At 39.2% G+C, this 27,406-nt stretch overlaps 1 long non-coding RNA gene across 1 annotated transcript in view; it reads right to left on the bottom strand.

Annotated features, from left to right (window-relative positions):
- The window catches only part of LOC111176463 (uncharacterized), a 29,397-nt gene extending 26,955 nt beyond the window's left edge, over positions 1-2,442 (bottom strand). The window contains exon 1 of the long non-coding RNA XR_002645046.2: positions 2,196-2,442. This is a non-coding gene — a long non-coding RNA (uncharacterized LOC111176463). The remainder of the gene's footprint in view (positions 1-2,195) is intronic.
- Between the last annotated feature and the right edge of the window lie 24,964 nt (positions 2,443-27,406).

The raw sequence follows: 27,406 nt of genomic DNA, 5'->3' as shown, positions 1-27,406 counted from the left end.
ACTTGGATGACCTGTGCCTCGCCAGGGGCGTCTCTTCCAGACTGACAGGATCTCTCTCTCCTGTGTTCTGATCCTCAGGGGGTTCAGTAGATGTGCCTTTATTCACACCTATAGTTACCAGTCTCTTTTTCTGTTCATGTCTAGATTCCAGAAGATCCTTTCTGGTGTTCATACCTTTAAATATGATCACCTCCCTAAAAAGGCCAGCACTAAATAATGACTTCCTTTGGCTAAAACTAAATGACAACGTTATAAAGAGGGTTTCTTGGCTAATTAGGAAGAAGAAGGCTGGAGGAGTGGGGATGCAGGCGGGATGAAGTTCAGGCCCACATGAGAGCATCATTCTTTTTTTGTGTGTGTGGTACGCGGACCTCTCACTGTTGTGGCCTCTCCCGTGGCGGAGCACAGGCTCCGGACGCGCAGGCTCAGCGGCCATGGCTCATGGGCCTAGCCGCTCCGCGGCATGTGGGATCCTCCCGGACCGGGGCACGAATCCGTGTCCCCTGCATCGGCAGGCAGACTCTCAACCACTGCACCACCAGGGAAGCCCAAGAGCATCATTCTCAATGAGGTCACCTCTACTTGAATGTCCTTCCCTCTGCTTTATCCTCTCTCTGGATCATCTGCCTGCAAGACAAACCCTCCTTCTTTCCAGAGTATTTCCCCATGTGGGACTACATATGTCTCATTTCCCATTTTTCAGGATAAGCAAATCAATCAAACTGATCCCCGAACGAGGCAGTGAGTGTGCTTGGGGAAAAATGTCTTACTCTAAATGGGTGGTTCTAATGGTGGTATTTGCCAGTGCTGTGGCCTGGGTTTCAGCCTTAGCAGCAGATGAGAATCACCTAAGAATGAATCCAGAGCAGATTTTAAAACATATCAAAATGGCCCGGTGTCATGACAAACCAGTTAATTCAGAATATCTGGCACTGGGGCTGAGCCATATTTTTTGTTGTTTTGTTTGTGTTTTAAAGTTCCAAAGATGAATCTAATGCTAATATTCAGTGAGGACTGAGGATCATTCCCTACAACAGTGGTTCTCAAAGTGTGGTCTCCAGATCAGCAACAAGAACACCTGGGAACTTGTCAGAAATGCAGATTCTCAGGCTTCTGAGAATTCTGTGGGCCTCCAAACCTACAGAATCTGAAACTCCAAGAGTAGGACTGAAGACTCTGCTAGCAATACCTCCAGGCGATTCTGACATGCCCGCTCAAGTTTGAGAATTACTGCATTAGGACAGTCACTCCATGACATTTTGTGAGTCCCTCCTGTGTCCAAGCACTCAGTATATAAAGATGAAAGAACAGTTTAAAAAATCAAATTTGGTGTGATAAGTACCATTAGGAAAGATTAACCATGTACTATAAAACTCTAGAGGAAGAAACCATGGACAAGGTCATATCTGGCGGGTCATCACAGACCACAGGCTGGCGACTTTAAACCCAAATATTCTGTTTACTTTCCATCTTCTGATGAGAGACCTGCCAACCCAGTTACACAGAGTGAGCCCAAGACTGAGAGGAATAAATGGCAAGCTGCATTTCCTTATCTGCTGGACCCCACTGCAACTCCAGCCTTTCTCAGAAGTTGACCAGTCTAGGTTTGCTGAATTTAAAGGCTCTGACCCAGTATGCCCAGCACCCAAGTGAAGCCAGATTCCGACAGACACCACACACACACGCGCGCGCGCGCGCACACACACACACACACACACACACCCTCGGTGTGCGCCAGTTCCTTCTGGTCCAGGGGTCCCTCATCAGCTAAGCCCAGGTCCTCCCGTGCAACCCAGAAGGAAGGCAAGGAGCAAACGAGAAGCAAGAAAAAGCAGAAGGGCTGATCTGCTGGGGCTTTCCAGGAAGAAGCTTCCGGACGACGGCGCCACTTCCCCGGCCGCTTGCCCCGGCTCCTCCTACCGGGCGCACCTCTGTCTCCGCCGCCGGCCCGACGCGCGCTCCCAGTGCCCAGCGCGCGCCACGGGAACGCGGGGACCCGCCCTCGCCCGGGAGCGGACAGTCAGCGATCAGAGCTGGGCCTGGGGTTTGGTACTCCCGGCCTCCTGGGGGTGGGGTGGGGGACAGCGAGCCAGCCGCCGCCGGCCAGAGGCGGCCCCTCTCCACCTCTCCTGAGCGGCCAGGACGCGCTGCGCGGTGCGCAGGGAAGCAGGGCGGGGTTTCAGGGTTGCCGGTACCTCTCGGCCTCCTGGGGTCGCCTCCCTTTCTTGCCCCACCTGCTGCGCCCTTCTTCCGCGTCCTCCCCTTCGCTTGCTCCTTCTTTTCTGGACCCTTCTACGGCTCTCCTCCCACACAGTGGTTTTAAAGGTGGGAGGGAGCCGCTGCCGTACTGGACTCCTGACCTTGCACATTCCTGGAAGCACCTTCGAAGTAGGGTTGAAAAAGAAATAGCAAAGGATAAAGCTGCTGGAGACAATCAACGGAAATTATTTTGGGCATCTCCCACCCACCCCTCCACGCACACCTGAAAATAGAGTGCAACAGAATCACTGGTTCTGGGCAAAATTCTCAAGCGGACTAAATAAACGCCCAGCTTTGAGTTCCTGGGGAAAGAGTACCCAGGACATACCATTTCCTGGTGGGGAGGGGTGAGTCCCGCAAGGCATAGAACAATGGCGTTCAGTCCTGACTGCGTGTCGTAATCACCTAGGAAACAGGAAGATGTAATGGAGGGGTTCGGGTGTGCGTGTGTGCGTGTGTGTGTGTGTGTGTGTACACACAAAGTACCAGGGTTGGGGCTGGGGTATATATCAACCATTTAAAAATAGAGCAGCTATTCCTATGTCCTGTGATAGGCCTAGACATAATTTGGGACTTTTTCATTTTGTTTTGATTTTTTTAGTTCCTCGGGTGATGCTAAAAGGCTGGCATGATTCAGAACGGTTACTCTAAAGCAGTTTCCAAAGTGTGGCTTCAAGACCAGCCGCGTTACCATCACGTGGGAGCTTGTTAGAAAAGCAAATTCTCCCATCCCACCCCAGATCACTGGATCAGAAACTCTTGGGTGAGGCCCAGCAATGTGTGTTTCAACAAGCCTTCCAGGTCACTGGGGTGCTGAAGAACCGCTAGGGATTGGCTGACCTGTGCCACCCAGAAAGCTAAGAAAGATTGGAATATTTTTAAAGGGCTGTAAACAGACAAAGAACACTGTACACACACCTAGGTGGCCCACAAGGCCAAAAGTATTTACCATGTGGCCTCTCACAGAAAAAGGCCCCATTCTAGACTAGAGGGTCATATGGTAGAGACTCTGTTAGCTCACCAGCCACAGGCAGTGGGAGGACACTGAGAGATTGTGTGAAATAGTGAGGTGCTGGGAAGGGCAGGGAAAGACAGGATAGGAAGGTACAAAGAATAGAGAGAGGGAAATACATTTTCTTCTCATTCATGTGAAAGACCAGGCTTGCTAGAGGATGTGTTAAAATCACTTGAGATCAAAGTCCGTTTTCCCTCTTATTTTGTAGACAGGCATTATTATGAGCATCCAACAAACAGATATGTAGGACAGGCCGTACACATGGCACATGTGAGCCACAGCAGTCTTCCAAGTGGACTGGGACGTCAGCTAGGTCCATACTCAGACCCCGTCCAGTAGCTCTGCATCTACACAGAGGTTTGTGTGGAGTTTGGCTCTCCCTAAGCTCCTTGAAGACGGAAAATAGAGGCTGTGTTTATCTTCGTATTTATCACCTGAAGTACTGTGACAGGCACACAGTAGGTCCTTAAACGTTTATGTACTCAAAAATTTTTTTTATTTTGTTTTTTTTTTGCGGTACGCGGGTCTCTCACTGTTGTGGCCTCTCCCGTTGCGAAGCACAGGCTCCGGACGCGCAGGCTCAGCGGCCATGGCTCACGGGCTTAGCCGCTCCACGGCATGTGGGATCTTCCCGGACCGGGGCACGAACCCGTGTCTCCTGCATCGGCAGGCGGACTCTCAACCACTGCGCCACCGGGGAAGCCCCTCAATGTGTTTTAAATGCCTACATGTGGTTCCCCAAGATGTAGTGCCAGCTCTCCACATATGTGCTAGGTTGGTATTTGGAGAAACTGTACCAACTGTCAGATAAAGAAGAGGCTGAATAAAATAAAGGCTTTGGGGCATCTAAAATAATGAAGATTATATATATATATGTTTTATTTTTATAAGAAATACAGGTATCCTCTGCTTTCTACCTTTATTCTTATGAAAGTTCTGCACTAGTACCTGTTTTCAGTAAATGAAAGAAATCCAAAAAGGATTTTCATTTTTATGAAAAAAGGTGAAAAGTGAAAATTGCGTTCAGCATCTGTTCTGCAGGGAGCTGCTATAGAGGCAGGGTGCGTCCCAGCAGCAAGAGTGGCACCGCCGAGCTCCTTCCCCAGGAACTACACTCAGCATCTCAGCATCAGGCCTCCATAGCTTTGAACTGTGTCTGTGAACATCTGGGCTTCATCTCGATTTATTTTGTGCATCCGTTAGCAAGATGTGTCCTAAGCAATTCGCTGCTTCACTTTAAGCTGTTTCGGCTTACGAAAGGTTTCATAGGAACGCTCTACTTTTCGATAGCAGGGGAAGCCAGTAATGTCTGTCTTTGATAAAACAGTGTATCGCTGCATAAAATGGGGCATACCTTTAACCACTCAAAATAAATATTTCATTGGAGAAGCTTATTGTTGGTTAATGTTAGTGTTATTTCTTCACCTGCGTCACCTCCCTATTCACCATTCTTCATAAGTTTAGCAAACTATACATGTATGCTTAGATTTCAATTTTAAAGACCAGAATTACAGCATCCATTTCTACTGAATGATGTTATTTCTAGGTGCTGGCAGAGAGCCATTACTAATACTACTTGGCTGTGGTGAGGCTAAAATGAATTCTATTAAAAGAAAAAATCCTAAATAACAGATATGTTCACAAGTTGCACTCCATTTAGCATGCAATCTGCTTTAAAATATGTGATTCTTTTAATCCAGAATTAATATGAAATTATTGCATTTCAGCACAGTATTATGTATTTTAATAAGAAGCTAAGTTTTTGTTGTGTGTGTTTTAAGTTTTTTTTTTTCCAAATGTCATATTGTAATTTTCGAAAAAGGCAATTATTTTGAGATTTGGTAGCCTTCTTCTGAAAAAGAAACAAGAAGCCATTGATTCAAAAGCAAACGACTGTTTCCTCACATTTAATCCCACTAGAATTAATGGTCATGTTTCAAAGTCACTTCCTGCCATCCAGACACCTCACTTGCCATTAAATTAAGAAGAGGTGTAGCGACACCCACATAATCTACTACAGTGAAACCCTAATATTTTTAAGATCTAGAAATTCAGAATTGTCAAGTACAGAGTACCTAGGTAAATTCAGTTGGAGCCAGCTACCATGTGAAGTCTCGTTTATGCATGTAGGTGTAAAAACGCAACTTTAACTTGAAGTAATTTTTTAAAAATCTATTAAATGACAATATCCCTTCATGAAAATAATATGTATGTATGAAGGTGTAGGTTGAAGCCTCATGGGAGGGTGAGGGATGAGACCAGGGCAAAGCAAGAGAGACTCCTCAGGCATGAACTTTAAGGAGGCATATTCCCTCTCAGGACCCTGCAAAGGCTATGTCTGTAGGCATCTTTCTTAATTCACTGTATTCTTGGCTTTGCTTGACAACTTGTGTAGTAATTTTTTTAATGAGCAAGTATTTTGCTCATTTTATAGATAAGTTGTATAGATGTTTTCAGCCCAAGTTCTCACTCCATCCAAATCACATTTTCCAATATGCATATATATTCATGCATGAAGTGTTTGCAGGTATGGAGGATCTGAAGAGGCAATGGCACCAAGAATTGTTTCTTTAACAATTTAACAATAGAAAAAATAAAACAAGCTTTCGAACTGTTTAGTAGAAACCAGACCTTGTCATCTGTGATACCATTTTGACTTTGGAGTTCAGGATGCATGTCTCCCCTCTCACCACAAACAAATCACAGTCTACAGGGCTCTGCTGCCCGGCAACACTGATGTATTACCTGGCCTTCACACGGAAGACATCAGAACTCCTTTTGGAGTTTCTGAGTTGAAGAGATATCCACCCTATAGAAAATTGGTTGCTATGAAGGAAAAACTCAGTCTGAACTAAAATGCTTTGCAGACCATGAAGGAAAGTGGCAGAGCTGTAAACACTAATGGACCTTGTAAACAGTGGTTTCAGACATTATATCCAACCACTGTGGCAGATGAGTCATATTTTTTTTGTTAGTGTCAGACACAAGCATTATGAAAAAAATCACTGGCAGCTTTATTGAACGCTAATGATACATTTTATGAAATATAAGATGAAAGGGGATGTCAGGGAGACTTTAAAATGATACTTTCATTCAGATTACTTCAAGTTAAAAGAAAAACCCTTCTAAATGAGGTTTACCTCTCTATTAGAAAGGTTAAGTTAGGAATGTTTACATGAAAAACCTAATTTCCATGAATAGATATTAACATTAGAATGAGATGTTGTTCCATTTGATAATATAGATGAGTGGGAGTTATAAGGGCACACAAGGTCAAATTTAAACATTGAAATGAATGTTATGTCTTAGAAAATTAAAAGATATAAAACCTTAAGTCCAGAGCTCCTGAAATCCCAGCCTTGGAATGACAAAAACTATCCTATATTTAATTTTGATTGGATGATATAGTAGGCATAAAGAAGGCAAGATCCATATGCATGAATATAGACATTCATATAAATATAAATATATAAATACAAATATATACTTAAATGTATGTATGTGTGTGCATGTTGTGTGTGTATGTGGGTACAGACACACATACATGTAACACACTCAGACCACAGTCAGTCCTATGAAGGCAGTATTCTCTAAAGAAAGCTACTTATTTTGTTTCCCTGTCTTTGGACCCAGTACCTTTACTGAAATCAACAGGTAGAATCCTTTCAGTCCTTCTGTATCAGTAACAATACAAGAGTATCTTTAAATTTTCCTAGAAGGGTTCTTTAATTTAGAGCTTTAGGAAACAATAAAAGACTTAATGGAGAACGATTGAACCAACATAGTGAAACCTTATATCCAGTTTTACTCATCAGTTAACTTATGCCCTGACACTGAATTACCTCGGGGAAGTTACTTAACATCTCTCAACTTCAGTTTTCTCCTGAGGATCGTAATAGGAAAGAATACCTTACTCTTATATTGTGGATGAAGTGAAATAATGCACATAAAGTGTACCTAGCTTTTTAAAAGGCTAGTTATTTTTTTTCATCATACATATCATGGAAAATATACTTTCTCCTCACTGAGAATTGGTGAAAACCATTAGCTGTGTATGATGCTAAGCATCTGATCTACGGTTCTCTTCTGATCTCTGGGTTCTGCGTACCATCTTTGGAGTCCCTCACAATGTTCTTATCCTGCCCCTAGTGGGGGTCGGATGCCTCCCAAGACTGGGGCTGAGAAATCTCAGGTGTTATCTGCAATATCTCAAAAGTTCCCATTCAATATCCAAGTCTTTGTCTCCAGCGGTAAATGATCTTCCAACTGTCCTCCAAAGTGCCCCTCTGAATGCCTGCCAAGGATTACTCATGTCCCTGAAAATGGTTTCTCTCTCATGCATCCTGCAGCTTCCTGGTCCTCTCTGATGGCTGCTAGTCTGACACCTCTGTGCCTGCTGCCAGATCTGCGTCCTGTGCCCTGCTCTGCTGCGGGCATGGGGGGGAACCTGATTCCATGACATTTCTGGTAGGAAGAGTCACCTCTGAGTTTGGTCACTGCTGAAGAGAATCCCCCATTGTGTGGCATGCAAACCATGATGCCATCTATTTGGCTCCATTGAACATCGACCTGCTTGGCGACAGCAGCCAAGAGAGCTCACTTTTTAAAATGTCATTCCTGATTGGTGTGTTCTGCAAAATACTTGAGACAGAAGAAATCAGACTGATTTTATAGAAAGACACTCTGGGAGCAGGTGTCAGGATTAAGGATTACAGTGGCATCTCCCATCCCATTACCAGCAAACACTTACATAGTGCTTTTTGTGTGCCAGATACTGTTCTAAGCACTTTATGTATATGAATTAACTTAATCCTCAACAACATGGCTGTGAGATAGAAACTAGTATTATCACCATTTTGCAGGTGAGCAATTTTAGGCATGGGGGTTAAATCGGTTGCCCATGGACACAGCTATTTGGTGGATGAGCAGGGACTCTAGTCAGAGGCGGCACTCCACTCCCTGTAAATGGTACATCTGAAATAAGATTGCATGTGATCATTATAAATAATGCTTAATATTGGCCATTCTCAAGAGAAGAAAATGGAGCTGGATTTATCAGACTCCCTGATTTCAGACTATACTACAAAGCTACAGTAATCAAGACAATATGGTACTGGCACAAAAACAGAAATATAGATCAATGGAACAGGATAATCTATGACAAAGGAGGCAAGGGTTTACACTGGAGAAAAGACAGTTTCTTCAATAAGTGGTGCTGGGAGAACTGGACAGCTACATGTAAAAGAATGAAATTAGAACACTCCCTAATACCATACACAAAAATAAACTCAAAATGGATTAGAGACCTAAATGTAAGACTGGACACTATAAAATGCTTAGAGGAAAACATAGGAAGAACACTCTTTGACATAAATCACAGCAAGATCTTTTTTTTTTTTTTTTTTTGCGGTACACAGGCCTCTCACCGTTGTGGCCTCTCCCGTTGTGGAGCACAAGCTCTGGACACGCAGGCTCAGCGGCCATGGCTTACGGGCCCAGCCGCTCCGCAGCATGTGGGATCCACCCGCACTGGTGCACAAACTCGTGTCCCCTGCATCGGCAGGCGGACTCTCAACCACTGCGCCACCAGGGAAGCCCAGCAAGATCTTTTTTGATCCACCTCCTAATGAAAATAAAAACAAAAATAAACAAATGGGACCTAATGAAACTTAAAAGCTTTTGCAAAGCAAAGGAAACTACAAACAAGATGAAAAGACAACCCTCAGAATGGGAAAAAAATATTTGCAAATGAATCAACAGACGAAGGATTAATCTCCAAAATATATAAACAGCTCATGCAGCTCAATATTAAAACAACTAACTCAAAAAATTGGCAGAAGACCTAAATAGACATTTCTCCAAAGAAGACATACAGATGGCCAAGAAGCACATGAAAAGCTGCTCAACATCACTAATTATTAGAGAAATGCAAATCAAAACTACAATGATGTATCACCTCCCACCAGTTAGAATGGGCATCATCAGAAAATCTACAAACAACAAATGCTGGAGAGGGTGTGCAGAAAAGGGAACCCTCGTGCACTGTTGGTGGGAATGTAAATTGATACAGCCACTGAGGAGAACAGTATGGAAGTTCCTTAAAAAACTAAAAATAGAACTACCATATGATCCAGCAATCCCACTACTGGGCATATACCCAGAGAAAACCATAATTCAAAAAGACACATGCACCCCAATGTTCATTGCAGCACTATTTACAATAGCCAGGTCATGGAAGCAACCTAAATGCCCATCGACAGACAAATGGATAATGAAGTTGTGGTACATATATACAATGGAATATTACTCAGCCATAAAAAGGAATGAAATTGGTTCATTTGCAGAGACGTGGATGGATCTAGAGACTGTCATACAGAGTGAAGTAAGTCAAAAAGAGAAAAACAAATATCATATATTAACACATATATATGGAACCTGGAAAAATGGTGAAAACCAGATGAACTGGTTTTCAGGGCAGAAATAGAGACACAGATGTAGAGAACAAACGTACGGACACCAAGGGGGGAAAGTGGCAGGTGGGGTGGTGGTGGTGTGATGAATTGGGAGATTGGGATTGACATATATACACTAATATGCATAAAATAGATAACTAATAAGAACATGCTGTATAAAAAATAAAATTAAATTTAAAAATTAAAAAAAATAATATATTAGTTTTTAAAGCCCGTAAAAAAATATATATATTGGCCATTCTCTAACTTTGAAATTTTAATCATGACATATATGCAGTTATATCCACAAGAAGAGAAAAACTGTTTAAAAATTACAAAAGAAACATTTTGACCACTTAACATTAGAAATAACCAACTGGAAATAAAGTCACTTGTCTTTTAGCAGCTTCCCTAAAACAAAAGTAAATAGAAGAGGCAAAAGATTACAAAACCAGACCTGTGGTACATTATATGCTTTCCCTTTGCAGAAGTAGAAAATGCAGGATAAATAACTATTTCATGAAACGTTCTTAGGAGAATTATGAGGACCTTTAGAAATAGCTGTAACACAAGTCAGCTCTGAATGTCTTGATTAATACTGCCATCTAATGCCCAATGGAGAAATCCAAATTTTGTTTAGACTCTAAATACGACCTAGTGCTGTCCTCCAAAATTACTAACAGAAACGGCAGTACATATTGTATGACCGACTAGCACCCTTTAACTGCAGCAATTGTCTTGGGATAAATTTTAGAAAGCTCAGCTTCTAACATGGCAGTCCCAGGCACCTTTGGTGTAGGTATGGTGACTCATTATAAAACTGATTTCGTTATAACCGACAATGTACAAGGCAAAATATCACTCATTGGTGATAACCTGTTGATATAATCAGTATTTATTCTGGTTTCTATTTAAATCTCTTTAGATTTTTCCGATTTTTCCTCTATTTCTTCTTCTTGAAAAGTGTATTGATAAAACCTTTCTCCCCTTGGATAAAACATTTCTTTAGAAATATACCATAAATAAATTTGAAATATTCTATATATTATTGCATTTTTATCATCTAAGGCTTAGCTAATGATATGATATTTTCCTAATGAGACTTTCAAATATTAACGAACTCATTCCTATCAACGTGGTTAAGAAATTCTTAGATAACTATGGCTATAATAGCCACATATATTTCACACCTAGAAGAATTCAATTCATGGGTTAAAGCTCATTTGAACTTCCAACTTCCTGAAACTAAGAATGCTTCGGTTAGTGTACTAAACCACAAGTAGACCATCAGCTGGTTAACAGTTTCACAAGGACCTTTCTCACACTGTGAGCAGGCCTGAAACAGGGCTCCACTCAGAGCCCAAGGGCGTATGGAAGGACAATTTCAGCAGTGCACTGGGCAGAATCTCAGGACCAGAACAGAGGGTGCCTAGGTGGGCAGTGAGCGCACCACGATTTATCCACTTAACATCCTCCCTTCCCTTTTGCCTTCAGCTCTGACTTCCTTGCTAGCCTGTTAAGACTGACAAGAAAAGCATGATCACTGTTTCCAAAGGGCAGAAAAATCATCCAGGGATAGATCTGTCTCTGAATGTAAACTAATTCCATCCTACCGCATTTATACAAGTATCTGGGGAAAAGAGGAATAAACGGTATCTAGGCAATTTCAAACCAGTTTTTTAAGAAAGAGTTGATTTACTGTTAAAAGTGATTCTGAAAGCTGATAAAGTATTGTCAAATCTGTAACTAAGTAGCTATTTTCAGAATACCAAGTAGCTTAAGTCCATTCAACCTCTACCATTCGAATCAGTTTGTGGTTGGCACAGCTGAGATCACTTGCTGGGGTACTTGGAACTGAGTGCAGAGGAAAGGAAATAGTTTGACCTGACATTAATTAATATAATGTTGTTAGCAGCAATTTAGCTTGCTAGATCCAAGACCAAAATTCTTTGAGGTTTAACCTTCTGGTATGAAGTACTTCTAAGCAATTTTCAGCAACTCCACGTGGAATTCTTAAAATGCAGAACTAACATTATTAGAATAATGGCTATGAACCAAGAATGGGAAAGAGGCAGACATTCATCTTGACAGAGATAAATAACAGGCAAAGTAAATTATTAGCTAGATACTTGTTATACCTGAACTAACCCATCTCACTTATATTTATACACAAAGCATCATGTAAAAGGAAAAACAACTACACTGGAATCTACTTAAATGAGCATAATAGTAGTTACTAGGGAAAAATGATGTTGATTGTATCATTAAATTTATTTATTTATTTTAATTAATTTATTTATTTTTGGCTGCGTTGGGTCTTCGTTGCTGCATGCGGGCTTTCTCTAGTTGCCATGAGCGGGGGCTACTCTTAGTTGCGGTGCACGGGCTTACTCATTGTAGTGGCTTCTCTTGTTGCCGAGCACGGGGTCTAGGTGCACGGGCTTCAGTAGTTGTGGCTTGCGGGCTCTAGAGCACAGGCTCAGTAGTTGCAGCGCACTGGCTTTGTTGCTCCGCGGCATGTGTGATCTTCCCGAACCAGGGCTCGAACCCGTATCCCCTGCCTTGGCAGGTGGATTCTTAACCACTGTGCCACCAGGGAAGCCCTGTATCATTAAATTTAAAGCATTCACTTTAGGCACTGAACACAGCCCTCCAGTGGGCCTTTTATCACAGGCTTAATGTGAAGAGTACAAAAAAAACTTGCAAGCTAATGTTTTTAGCATCTCCAGCTCTCCTCACTTTGTGTTTGGGATATTGACAATACACACGCAGGAGAAAAAAATCAGCATCGCAGTCCTCAAAACAACTTCAAAAATAATGTGGAAATATAAGAAAGAATAAAGGGGGAAAAACCCACTTGTACTGATTTTCTGCCTGATGTTCAGGTTAGTGAATTTCATTGGCCATCAGGGACTATGTAGGCCCAGTCTCTCTCTAGATTCCATGAAAGACAGAAACCAAAGTATAAGTCACTGAAGAAGGTCTGCTCCCTTGAATCACTTACCACAAACTGAAATGAACATTAAAGTTTTATGTAATTATTGTCCATGTTTTGAGAAAATTTTCTTGCCTTGAATTTTCGCCCTAAAAAAACAGAAATATCCATCTAATAATTAAAGTCGGCCATTCTGTGTAGCGGTCCATAAACTTTATAGTTCTTGTTGTTACATATCCATTGGAGAATCTGATGCTCTCCCCAGAGAAATCCACATACTTGTACATCACTCCACTGGATTGCTCGTGGAGATAGGTATCATTATTTCCACTCTTCAGTGATGGAACTGAGTATATTTATGTGACTTGACCAAAGTCACAGAACTGGTAAGTGATGTGGTTGGGACAGGATTCTTACATAGTTGAAGGTACAGGAAGTGGATTTCAGCTGCCTAGATTCAAATCCTACCTCAATCACTAACTATTTGTGTGACTTTCTGTCCCAATTTCATCATCAATAAAGTGGAAATAATAATAGGACTTCATAGATTTTTGCAGATTAAATGAAACAACATACATACAGAACTTTCAACAGTGACAGGCATGTAGTAAATGCTCAATAAACCTATGAATTATTATGATGCCTATAAATGTTGTGTTCCAGATCCTATATTGGCAGTTTCAATCACAAAATGTTTTAAAGACAGTGTATAAGAAATATGCAGGGTATCACATACTTTTGTTTTCATATGTTTGTTCTAATGACATATCCTAGTAAGATTAATAGTAAATAGTTGGTCTGCAATGAGATCCTTTAATATTTAACTTTTCATTATTATGTTTTTAGTTTGTCTACCTGGTTGAAGACTGCATTTGTGCCATGGCACTATATACAACATATAATAAATAAAGTTTTAAATTTTTATATTACAATTGATTTTAAATGGGAAAGTCTAAATTTCAGTGATTGATTAATATTTGATGATATTTTTCTTTAGTATGTAATAGAATTCATACTGAACAGTTTAAAAGTCCTGGGGAGCAATATTCAACATCCAACAAAAGTTACTTCCAACATGTAACTATATAGCAAAAGTGCCATAGCAGAGCTCAAATAGTAGTACAATATTGATCAGAAAAGCAAGATTCTGGTTTGGACTTTCCTCCTAACAAGTTGTATGATATGTGACACACATATATCATCTGTCAGGGTCTCCTCATTGGCAAAATATACGTACCTCAGGCTAACTTCTGTAGTGGATGCCATGGCGACCCCACTGTGGTAGACAGCAGCCACCCACTTCCTCAGTTCCTTCCCCAGAGGTGGAGTCTATTTCCCCGGTTCCTTGAATCCAAATTGGCCTCATGACTTCCTTTGATGAGCAGAAATAGGCAGGAGGATCTTTGTGCAGGTTCCAAGGTTGGGCCTCAAGAGACATTGCAGCTTCCACTTTTGCACTGAGAATGCTTCTTCCACCATTCAAGCCAGCTTGAAGCTGTCCTGATAGATCAGGGATCAGCAAACTTCATCTGTAAAAAGCCAGATGGTAAATATCTTAGGCTTTGGGGATCATACAGTCTCTGCCACAGCTCCTCAACACCATCATTTTAATAAAGCAATATGTAAACAAGCGTGGTTATACTCCAATAAAACTTTATTTACACAAACAAGCAACAAACTGGATTTGGTCCACAGGGTGTACCTGGCAGATCCCTGTGATAGATGATGAGAAATTATATGAAGAAGAGCTGCAGCTACCCCAACTGTTTCAGCCATTCCAGCAGAGGCCCCAGAGATGTGAGCAAGACCCAGCTGAGGACAGCTGAAACCTCCCAAAACCTGAAGAATTGTCCAGCTGAGTCCCCACCAAATGGCCAACGTAAAGAAATGTGAAATGTAATAATTCACTGTAGTTTTAAGCCACTAAGTGGTTTGCTACACCATAAAAGCTATATGATACATACATTTTAATCTTCTGTCCCAGTCTTGGGCGCCCATTCTTCAGCTTCTTTGAGGTTACTGAGGGCTCAGACCTGCCCCCTGCGCTGGAGAACTTCCTTGCCTGGGTGATTACACTCTCCCCAGAGGGTGGTGCACAAAAATATGACTGACAGGCAAGTACAAGCCAAGCCCCTGACTCAGAGTGAGACAGACTCAGTGAAGCAATTCTGCTCCACAAAGCTCCCTCTGGGAATAGACTGAAGCTAGTTTCCATGTGAAATTTTTGCTTAGCTTTCTTCTCTGCCGTCTCCTGCTTCCCTCACTCGCTTTCTCCAGCAAGTACTCCCACGATAAACCACTTGTTCAAAAGTTGCCATCTCAAGTTCTGCTTTCAGGAAATCTAAGATAACTTCCAAGAATTGTTTCATTGTCAATCATAATCAGGACACAGTTTGAGATAAAAGACTGAAATGCAAATGCATAGGGCAATGTAATAAGCCAACAAGACTAAATTGAATCCACCTTAAATATGGCAAGGGACTTCCCTGGCGGTCCAGTGGTTGGAAGGGCAACACTTTGCCTTCCAATGCCGGGGGTGCAGGTTCGATCCCTGGTCAGGGAGATAAGATCCCACATGCCTCGTGGCCAAAACACCAAAATATAAAACAGAAGCAATATTGTACCAAATTCAATAAAGACTTAAAAAAAAATGGTCCACATCAAAAAAAATCTTAAAAAAAAAAAAAGAAATGGCAAGAAGAAAGTGATCTGCTACGCCTTAAATGTCTTGTCTGGTCTAGAAGTGCTAGTAGGGGAAGGGAAACTGAAAGTAGAGTGTTTTTGAAATAAAATTAATTTTCTGGTAATTTTTCTCCACTTCGTATCATTTTCTTAAAATTAGTGAAGTTTTGACTCAGATTTTTGTATTGTCCCCCCAAAACCTGTCTCATTAGACCTTGCACCAGCATCGTGTTTCTACATTAACAGTGGTTCCAAATCCTGTCTTTCTGATTCCTTTCCCTTTCACTCATGGAGAGAAAAAACACACTGATCCACCACCTCATGGGAAAATTGAGACTATTAATGAATTTCTGCACGTAAATTACACTGAGATCACCAAATGAAGGGTAATTTATAAATACAATATACCTATCATCATTATTATGCAAACAGCATTCTGAGCATTTTGAGTAAAAAAAAAAAAAAAAGAAGAAAGAAATATTGGCATCCACAGGTTCTTTGCAAACTGTGAATTGGGTAGCAGTCAAAAGGGGAGGTCTGAAGGAAATCCGAAGAACAAGTAATGGCAGCACCAGGGTTTCCCTTTCAAGAGAAAAGAAATAAGGAATTGTCAGAGAGGAAACGTTAATAACTAGCAGAGTGAAGTATGTGGAATGAATCCCTAAGAGATGTGAGATAGAAACAGAAAGACCAAATCTAAAGGCTAGAAAGAGAAAATATAAGAACAAGAAAATGCATTTATTGGAACGGATGAAGATGATTCTTCCTTGTTGTCTTCTGGAGATTGAAACCCTCAGAAAAAGAATGTAGTGAAAAATAAAATCAGGGATGCTCTGAAAAACATATATTGGAATTTATATATTCTTAGATATTGTGTAGTTAAAAAATTAAAATCTAAGGTAATATTTTAATTTTAAAATGCCACCATTTCAATTGCTTGATTTCTTAGTCATTACTATTCAAACAAAACCATTCTGTTGCACTTGATTTCTTAAAGGAAAAAAGAAAGAAAAGAGAGCATCCCCAAATACAGACTTCCTTTTGAAACCCTGAGCACTTCATCCAATTTTCTATATTTCAGTTTCGTCGTCTCTAAATAAGAAAATCAGGCGATGTTATACATTCTGTAATTCTTTGGATAAAACTGCGCTTTTATTACATGAATGCTAACTGGAGGAAACATTCTAAATGGCATTTTAAAGTCAGATTGCTGTTTGTAACCTTAGAATACAACTTAGGAAAGCAATACTTTCTGCATTGCCTGAAATCATAAACTAAAAGGACTCAAAAAAGCTAATTTGGTACAGCTGGAAAGAGATCTAAGGATGCATGTTAATCTAATGACAGTTTAGGATAGGAAATTATAGCTTAAATAATTTATATGAATTTAGATATTCATTAAGGTTTTACAGCATTTCAAAGTGAGTTATTTTAAGATCAGGAACTAAAAATAGTGGCATTTTCCTTCACAGAAACCAAAGATAAGTAAATGGCAAAGCATAATTAATATATACATTATTTTATCATTTATGCAAACCAGAAGTTACAGAAAATAATAAAGCATTTTGAGTTAAATGTGTGTGAATATTTACAGGGAATGAAAAAAGAATCAACTAGGTTCCCTTTAAAATTAGGAGTACTCGTGAAGCGTTTTCATAGACAGGCCTGACTTTGCCATAATAAAGAAGACAGAGGTAGAAAAGAGAGTGAGGATAAAAATGCAAAAAAGAAGAGCTAATTAGGAAGCAGTGGTCCAGACATGGAAGATGGAAGCAGTGAGAATCCTGTACTCACGTTGAGGGGGGATCACCCTGGAAATAAATGCAGAGAAACAATGGTTCTGCAGAGATAGGAGGGAAGGGGGAAAAGGAAGACAAATATAATTAGCTACTAGTTGTCAAGACATTCACTTTTTCATAGGTTCCAATTGCGGTCTTCTTCTCTGGTTCTAAACCACTCCTTCTTGGTCACCAGTATGTGGAAGTGCTTCAAGACCTCTTGCATTCAACTCCCCTCCCTGTGCTCCAAGCCCTATTTCCATTTTGATAACTACTCTCTGGACACTGGTGCTTTGTGGACCTGACTGGGGTCCATGATTGATTTCTGACTCGAATTCCCCAAATCACCATGGCTGTTCCCATCTGAAATTTCCTCTATTTTTCACTCTCCTAAAACTACCCACTTCCATTCCCAAGGTTGGGACTATTTAGTCATTAAAAAATGTTCAAATGGCCTAATCATTTGGCTACTTGATATATGTTACAGTCTAGATTGTTGTGATATAAAACACATGTGAATTGTCCCCTAAGTCTTCAGAGTTAAGTATTTGCATTTAGATTGCTTATTACTTAGGCATCAATATATTATATTATATATAATTAATTCTACATAATTATGTATTATTATATTGGATGCATATAGGTGTAATTATATTAACAGATTTAAAATAAATGCACACACTATTAATATCAAAACTAAGTATTTAAAAAATTTCTTTAGTGCATGGTTAAGTATCTTACTCATAGCTACTTAATAAATTTCTACTAAATGGAAGATAACATTCTCCATTTCCTCTGATTATATTGTTGCCAAATATTAACCTTTGTCATTTTAATAAAAAGATGATGACCATTTTTTTAATTAATAAAATGAACCAGTATAATTTAGGAGTCTTTGTTGAAACAGGTATAAAAGATTTGGAAGGAAATAAACAGTAAAAATTATTTTGCTTATATGAAGATTTTATTTCTTATTTGCAGTCCTCTGGACCAATTTAGTTGTAACTGATCTTCTTATAAAATTGAAGTTTCTGTAGCATCTATATTTTTCCTTAGGGCGTCTAGGAATCATTTTAAAATGGAATAATTTGGAATGGAGCTTAACTAATAAATAAGTTGCACTATTATTCATAAGTTTGTGTTTAAATATTAGTGGACACTTTTTGTGAATTAAAAGAACATGATTTAGTTAGTTGCTGTTATCTTTCTAATTTTACTGGCAATTTAAATAAGAAAATGAAACACTGATTGAAAAACAAAGGTCATTTAATTTCCTTTGCACTGTTCAGTAATCTTCATTTAATACTTTAATGAGAACATTCATGCCAAAGTTTATATATATTTTTTCCACTTTAATCTCTTTACCTTATTAAATCGACTCATTACTGGTATTAAATATAAAAATAAACTGCAGATGACCTACAAATCACTTCTTTAAAAATGATATGTAATTACAACTTGAAATGTTATAAATGCAAAAGAAATCTGTTTGAATCCTTGATTTTTGTGGCAAATAGTAACATCTCTATGCTATTTTTATGAAGAAAAAATGTGATTCCTATACATATGCATCAACAGTACAAGTAATATATATGTGGAATACAATAAATGTAATAATATATACCTATAACCCTTATTTTTGTTCAACAACGATTTTTCACTTATTTAATTACATTATATTGAGTGCCTATAACACACCAGGCACTGTGCTGGGGAAAATTATTTGACATCTAAGATAACTAAAGATCTGACATGACTAAGTCTATTTTTACATGAACTTCATTGTCTTTGAACTCCTTCTAATAAAGGCAATTAATCTTCACATTTTGTATATGAATGGTGTAGTAGACCCAGTGTGGGTTTTGGCACCAGACTGACTTGCTTTCAAGTAATAGTTATGTCACTTACTGGATAGGTGATTTATGTAAGTTACTTAGACTTTCCAGGCCTCAGTTTTCTGATCTGTGAAGTAGGAACGATAACATAGTTGGGTTTTTTAGGGTTGTTGCATAATGATTAGACACACACACACACACACACACACACACACACACACTGTTTAGTATGATACCTAACACATCATAAATACTCCTCAAAAGGTAGTCTTTAATAAATCTAATGCTGTGATTCAGGAAAGATCACGTACAGTGTCACTGTATTAGTTTCCTATTGCCGTAGTAACAAATTACCACAAATTTAGCAGCTTAAACAATACAAATTTATGACCTTACAGTTCATAGATCATAAATCCAATACAAGTCTCACCAGGCTAAAATCAAAGGCACTGCCTTCCTTCCTGGAGGCTCCAGGAAAGAAGCTGTTTGCTTGCCGTTTTCAGCCTCTTGAGGCACCTGCATTCCTTGGCTTGTGACCCCTTTAAAAAAGACAGTGACAGCGGATTGAGTCCTTCCTCATCCATCTCTCTGTCCACAGACAGAAAAGGTTCTTTGCTTTTAAGGTTCACGTGATTAGATTGTACCCAGATAGGTAATCCAAAACAGTCTCCCCTATCTTAAGGTCTGTAACCTTAATCACATCTGCAAAGTCCCTTTTGCCATGTAAGGTAACATCTTCACAGGTTCTGGGGGTTGAAGCCTGGACATCTTTACGAACTATTATTCTGCCTACTGCAGGCACACCGGGACCAACTGGGAGGTGCCTTATTGAGGCACAAATGGCAAGAACTCAGATGTAACTGCTGCTTGTCCTGGACATCCTTGGCAACATGTAAACTGATCCTAAAGACTCTTTCAATTCTTCCTCTACCTACACGAAAGCACGCTTAGAATAAATTCTATTGTTAAAAGCAATCATAACACTCTTTGACTACGTATAAGAGAGCAGTGTGCAAATGGAATTGGAACTAAAACTAAGTCCATTTATGCTGAAATCCTCAGGCTCTCTGGAACTATCTTCCTATTGGAATCATCATATCCCATGGATAAAACTACCTGGAGATTTACTGTTTAACCACTTTGTGCTGTCTGGGAATATCATACTGTATGTTCTAACTCATTCACTATCAGATGTAAGTGATTAATAATCCCTTAAAAACAAAACAAAACAAAACAAAAAAGATGCAGGATGGCATGACTGGTTTGGGCAGCTTCATCTGGATAAAGTAAATGGATGATTCTAAGTGTATCTACCTAAGCAGTGTGGCCATGACACTAGCTCACGTTTTCTGTCTTATGAACAAAGATGTAATCAACTATTCAAGGAAATCATTTGGCCACTATAATTAATTCCCTTCATCTTATAAAGGAAATATATATTTGCCATTTTAGTAAGCATTGAAGTAGAGTGGAAAATCTATTTGATTTAGTCTTAATGAATTTAATGCAACTTCATTAAAAGTTTACAAATAGTTTTGGTATATCTACAAAGTTTCAGACACTAAGTTAGGCACCAGAGCCTCAATAGATGAAATCAGTATGTTCTCTCAAAGAGGCTACACTGCATTGAAGGTTGAAAACTTGGAGACTCCACCATCCTAGCCCCTTACGTAAGCCACAAGGAACTGAATTCCAAAGAGATTTAAATGCAACCGGTTCCGCCTTCATATCCACTAAAGTAGAATTCATTAGCAAGATTGGATTTTTGAGATCAGAGAGGTGAGGGCGTTCAGTAGAACGCTGACTCCAATTACCCTGGTAATCCAATGGAGAAAGGGTACGAAAGACACCAAGCACATTGGTATTAGAGAAGCAATAATAGAAACAGCTAGGGCTCCCTCATCAAGCACTCTGGGTTTTCAAACCATCCAGCAGGTTAACCTGTGATCTTCATCTATCAGCTTGGCCTTTCTAAGCTTCAGAGACCACACTTGTAAAGCATGAAGGCAATGTGGCATAGAGGGTAAGAACCCAACGTTCTGGCGTCAGAATCACATGGGTTAGAATCCTGGTTGTTCTATCCTCAAACTGAGCAATCTTGAGCACATCACATCTGCAATGTTAATCCTATTACATGGGAAGAATAATACCTGCTTCAAAGGCTTGTTACAAGAAGTAAACGTAGCATACAGAGCACTCAGGTTGGTGTCTGGATGACAGCAAACATTCAATAAATGGTAATTGGTATTATTAGAAATTACAGTTCTCAAATACATTGTGAAGATTAACAATAAATGCAAACCAGTTTTTTCATAAATGGCAATATTATGCAGTTCTGAATTTTAATAATAACTCAACACTTTAGAAGTGTTTATAACCATGGACGCTGCCCTCATGCCCCAACAAGTGTATGGCTAATTTTTCCTCATTTCACAAATTAGGAATTTGACTTTGGAAAGTTCCAAATGGTTCAGGATCATATATTAAAGTGAGAATGGAGAAAGAATTCAAACTCAGTGACCCCTGGCTCTCTATTCATTGCTCTACCTGTTAAATTATATCACCCTGGCAGTTTAACAGTGGACTGGAAACATGTTCAAGGGAGAATATTTATATACACAACTCTTGGCACCATAAATATTGGTCTGAATTTATCCTGCTCCAGGCCAATCAACACCTTATGAAACTTGTGATTTATAAGGCTTGGGTTTTTATTCATGCAATGTTAATATAATGGAAAACAATTTGGTATCTCCAGCAGGAATGATTTTACAGGCATTAGCAGGTGGCAGACTACATAAACTTTACCTTTCTTGACATTTTTAAACAACTAATAGAGTTTTAAAGCATGTCCATGTTCCTATCACTTAAATAGTGAAACTATTAGTGATAAACAAGGTTTATAAGAAATGTGAATTTGCAGCATTTTGTTTACATTCAGTTAGGTACATATAAACTTTGATAAATGCTAATGGGAGTTGCCAACATGCATTCCTTTCATAGCGATGTAAGAACATTCTGTACAATTCCAAATAACCCTTTTAACCTTGTGAAAAATGAATACGGAACTGGTGTGTATAGAGCACTAAAGCATAATAAGAGCAGAAATAAGTGAGCTTTTACTCCAGCTCATGCTCAGGCTAAAGAGTAAGAAATAATTCCAAACAAGTACATTTCATGAGGGCTTATACTTTCATGGCATTATCCTCCTGGGCCAGTCAGAAGAGAATGCCTTTATTTCTTACTACTCATTTCTCGGTAACACTTGTCTGGCTTACTTCCTTACCTCATGTGTTTTCCTAATACCATATTGAATTAGAAATATAATTAGGAAGTATCTACTAATCTATTCCACAGTATGTAGTTAACACCAGGTACCTTTTATAGTAATAAATGAAACTGCTGTCCCTGCTCTCCAGAAACTCACAGTCCAGTGGGGAGAGCAGAAAATTAAGCAGGAGATTTCAGTACAGTGTGATAGTAGCTAAGGTATACAATGCGATAAGGGCTAAGGCATCGGTAGGTAGGGTGCTCTGGAAATACATGGAAGTACAATGTAAATAACTCCAAAGATTCTAATGCTAGGCAGAGAGCACCTACTGAGCCAGGCACAGAGTAAGACATTCTAAAAAATATAAATGCAGTTCCGGGTACCCAGGAACTTCACTGTGATTGAGAAGATGAAGCCCAAAACTCTCTCTCCTTGTCTCCAGAACCAAACTGCCTCATAGACATCTCCACTTGAACGGCCCACCCAAGTTTAGTAGCTAAAACTTACTATGTGCAATGCTGAATGCGTTTTCTCCTTCTGTCTCCCATTGTGGTCCTCACCTCCTGCATTCTCTCCCTCAGCAACTGGCCCTGACCCACCCAATCCCTAAATTGAATCAGGGGAGCCATATGCTTAGGGCCCCTTCCTAGATCTTCTCTCACTCCAAAAGCACAGAACAACGTTTGGTGAGGTCAGTGGTAGGGGGGTGGGACTAGTTCATGAAGGCTTTAAGTGACAGGCTGAAAATGATGGGCGTTATCCTGTAGATGATCATGAGTCATTAAATCATGGCCAGCATTGCCTTGTCATATAAGTAAATGAAAGAAGATAATGTACTTAGTGAATTACCATTAGTGATAAATATGCACTGATTGATTTTAACATCTGCCTACGAAACAATGCTAGGGAGCACACTTTTTAAATCATAAAGTACATTCTAAAGCCAAACATTAACAAGAAGACCATTATTTAAATAAACAAATATATATTGATACATGTGTGTATACATATACAAATTTATAGCATATTCTAAAGCCAAATGTAAAAGGAGGTAAAACTTTTAAAAATAAGTATATCAGATAATACACATCAAATATTGTTGTCTCTTGAAAATGGTCATCTCAGTGCACCATATAGACAAGTTTTTAAGAGCAAGGACTCTTGTATCCAATAGACCTTCACTGTCATCCTGCCTGTGCCATTTGCCGACTATGTGACCTTAGAAAATTTAACCTCTTCGAGTCTCAATTTCCTCTCCTATGAAATGCATATAAACCCAACCTTTCATTACTTTGTGACGGTTAACCAAAGCAACATAACTGAAGCAGTGAGTATGTAGTAAGAACTCAATAAATGGTAAATACAACTAACTTACTTCAAGAGAAAAGCCAAGGAGGAACATGGAATTTTGCCTAAGAAGAGGTAATTTTAAAGCTTCATTTGGCTTTTCAAGTACTTAATTAAGGGAACAGACATTAATAACTATATGACATGTTCTGACAAGATGGTGGAATAGGATATACTAAAAATTATCCAGGCACAAACATCTAGATATGCTAGATAAAATTCACCTAAATGCATATTTGAAAGTCTAAGAAAGGGAAATATGCAGGAACTGGAAACAAAGGAGAATTGACAACTAATGCAGTAAATGAATATACCAACAGGCATCTCTCCTTGCCTACGAGTGGTTGATATGGACAGTCTTTGTAAACATACAACTTGGGTTTAAATATCCATGAGTGGCAAGAAACAAGGTCTTGGGCCCATGCAAAGTAGGAAATTAGAGCTAAAACCCCTGCATAAATCTGGGACCTCAAAATGTTTCATTCTCAGTGAGAAGTAGACTAGAAAAAAAAATGTACTCACAAACTCCACAAGATAACAAGGAAACTCAGTCTCTGCCATGGGTTTTGGTGGAGAAAAAATTTTAAAAGACAATAACTCTCCTTTGAAAACAAACCATGGGCCAGCACCTTGGATGGGTTTGGGTTTCAAAATTCTCCTACCAGGTTATCTAGGAACTCCCAAACCAAGAAATTAACAGCAACAACAACAAAAGTGATCCTGGGCATCTGATTACTTCTTGGGTGTCTGGTAGAAGCAAAAACAAAACTGTATTGGAGGGCTAAAACTTCCATCCAAGTTCACTATATTCTTACAGGTACTCTAAACAAGCAATGCTAAAGATAGGTTTAAATTTATATATAATTATATATATATATTGCACCATCGGCAATGATTAGCCGAGACAACCACCAAAAAGCTTAGAACCCCGCAAATTTTACATAAAAAAGAATCTGATAAACCTTTGAGAAATAAACGTTTTAAGTATTATTAAAAGAGGAATCAAACCTTAAGAAAAGAACGTGACACAATGGAAAAAGATAAGGTATATCTGAAAAAGAATAATTAAAACTTCTAAAATTGAAAAATATAATCACAGAAATTGCATTTTAACAGGCAGATTACACAGCAAATAAAACACAGTTTAAGACACAATTATTGAACTGAAGGATAAGGCAGACCTTAGGAAATTACCTAGAATGTACCACAGAGAGATAAAGAATTAGAAAAGTAAAAGAGAATTTAAGAGCCAAAGAAGACAAAATGAGAAGTTCCAACATATAGCTAATGGAAGTTCTAGATGGTGATAACAAAAGAACACAGGAGAAGTATTACACAAAAAGATAATGGTTGACATTGTTCCTGAAGTGATAAAATATTCCGATTGTAATTTATGACTCAAAGAACAAAAGATCCATTCAAGACTAAGAGATGGATAGACAGATGATGAGGATGAAAGATAATAGCGAATAGGGCTTCCCTGGTGGCGCAGTGGTTGAGAGTCCATCTGCCGATGCAAGGGACACGGGTTCGTGCCTCGGTCCGGGAAGATCCCACATGCTGCGGAGCAGCTGGACCCGTGAGCCATGGCCGCTGAGCCTGCGCATCTGGAGCCTGTGCTCCACAACGGGAGAGGCCACAGCAGTGAGAGACCCGCGTACCCGTTAAAAAAAAAAAAAAAGAGAATAGTGAATCTATACAGTAACCATCATAGACAAGACATTTAAAGCAACCAGAAAAAAAGATTATTTACATGGGTTCAATAATTAGGCTGACAGCAATTTCTAAATAATAAAAGACAGAGGATGTTATCTTCAAAAGCTTGGAGATGGTAAACTATTAGCCTAGATTCCTATGCTTCCGATAAGGCAAATAGCTGTCTATTATTGAAAAAATGAGCTACATACTACAGCCCTCTGCGGGAATTTTCAAAGCAGGGTATAACCTTAGTTGACTGTGATACTTTATGTACAGTCCTCCTAACAGCCAGAAAAGTGGAATTTAAAAACAAAACAAGATCCCTTGAAGCCCTATGATTCAGTAATTTGGGAATTTAAAATTCAATACTTCACCTTTAAGATGCTGATTTCAAGAGTGAGTGGTATTTAAATGAAAAAAAATTATATCAATATTCTATAAAAAGCACACGTGGATTTTTATGGCAGTGATGTCAGAAAGATCATTCTGAAAAAACCGAATCACTTAAGAATGGCTAGTTCAGTTCAGTTGTACATAAATGTTTCTTTTTAAAATTGGACTGAATGAGAAAAATCTTCTCAGATCATGTGTGGGGTGTTAAAGTTCCCTACTATTAATGTGTCACTGTCGATTTCCTCTTTTATGGCTGTTAGTATTTGCCTTATGTATTGAGGTGCTCCTATGTTGGGTGCATAAATATTTACAATTGTTGTATCTTCTTCTTGGATCGATCCCTTGATCATTATGTAGTGTCCTTCTTTGTCTCTTCTAACAGTCTTTATTTTAAAGTCTATTTTGCCTGATATGAGAATTGCTACTCCAGCTTTCTTTTGGTTTCCATTTGCATGAAATATCTTTTTCCATCCCCTTAATTTCAGTCTGTATGTGTCTCTAGGTCTGAAGTGGGTCTCTTGTAGACAGCAAATATATGGGTCTTGCTTTTGTATCCATTCAGCCAATCTGTGTCTTTTGGTGGGAGCATTTAGTCCATTTACATTTAAGGTAGTTAACGATATGTATGTTCCTATTCCCATTTTCTTAATTGTTTTGGGTTTGTTATTGTAGGCCTTTTCCTTCTCTTGTGTTTCTTGCCTAGAGAAGGTCCTTTAGCAGTTGTTGTAGAGCTGGTTTGGTGGTGCTGAACTCTCTCAGCTTTTGCTTGTCTGTAAAGGTTTTAATTTCTCCATCAAATCTGAATGAGATCCTTGCTGGGTAGAGTAATCTTGGTTGCAGGTTTTTCTCCTTCATCACTTTAAATATGTCCTGCCAGTCCCTTCTGGCTTGCAGAGTTTCTGCTGAAAGATCAGCTGTTAACCTTATGCGGATTCCCTTGTGTGTTATTTGTTGTTTTTCCCTTGCTGCTTTTAATATGTTTTCTTTGTATTTAATTTTTGACAGTTTGATTAATATGTGTCTTGGCGTATTTCTCCTTGGATTTATCCTGTATGGGACTCTCTGTGCTTCCTGGACTTGATTAACTATTTCCTTTCCCATATTAGGGAAGTTTTCAACTATAATCTCTTCATATATTTTCTCAGTCCCTTTCTTTTTCTCTTCTTCTTCTGGAACCCCTTTAATTTGAATGTTGGCACATTTAATGTTGTCCCAGAGGTCTCTGAGACTGTCCTCAGTTCTTTTCATTCTTTTTTCTTTATTCTGCTCTGAAGTAGTTATTTCCACTATTTTATCTTCCAGGTCACTTATCCATTCTTCTGCCTCAGTTATTCTGCTATTGATCCCATCTGGAGTATTTTTCATTTCATTTATTGTGTTGTTCATCATTGTTTGTTTCATTTTTAGTTCTTCTAGGTCCTTGTTAAATGTTTCTTGCATTTTCTCTATTCTATTTCCAAGATTTTGGATCATCTTTACTATCATTATTCTGAATTCTTTTTCAGGTAGACTGCCTATTTCCTCTTCATTTGTTATGTCTGGTGGGTTTTTACCTTGCTCCTTCATCTGATGTGTGTTTTTCTGTCTTCTCATTTTGCTTATCTTACTGTGTTTGGGGTCTCCTTTTTGCAGGCTGCAGGTTCGTAGTTCCCATTGTTTTTGGTGTCTGTCCCCAGTGGCTAAGGTTGGTTCAGTGGATTGTGTAGGCTTCCTGGTGGAGGGGACTAGTGCCTGTGTTCTG

The sequence above is a fragment of the Delphinapterus leucas genome, chromosome 18 (assembly GCF_059928025.1).
Source record: "Delphinapterus leucas isolate spDelLeu-1000000601 "Yukka" chromosome 18, BTC_Dleu_Yukka2, whole genome shotgun sequence".
NCBI lineage: Eukaryota > Metazoa > Chordata > Mammalia > Artiodactyla > Monodontidae > Delphinapterus > Delphinapterus leucas.
Note: the sequence above shows the minus strand (reverse complement) of the source record. Positions and strands in the feature narration are given on the sequence as shown.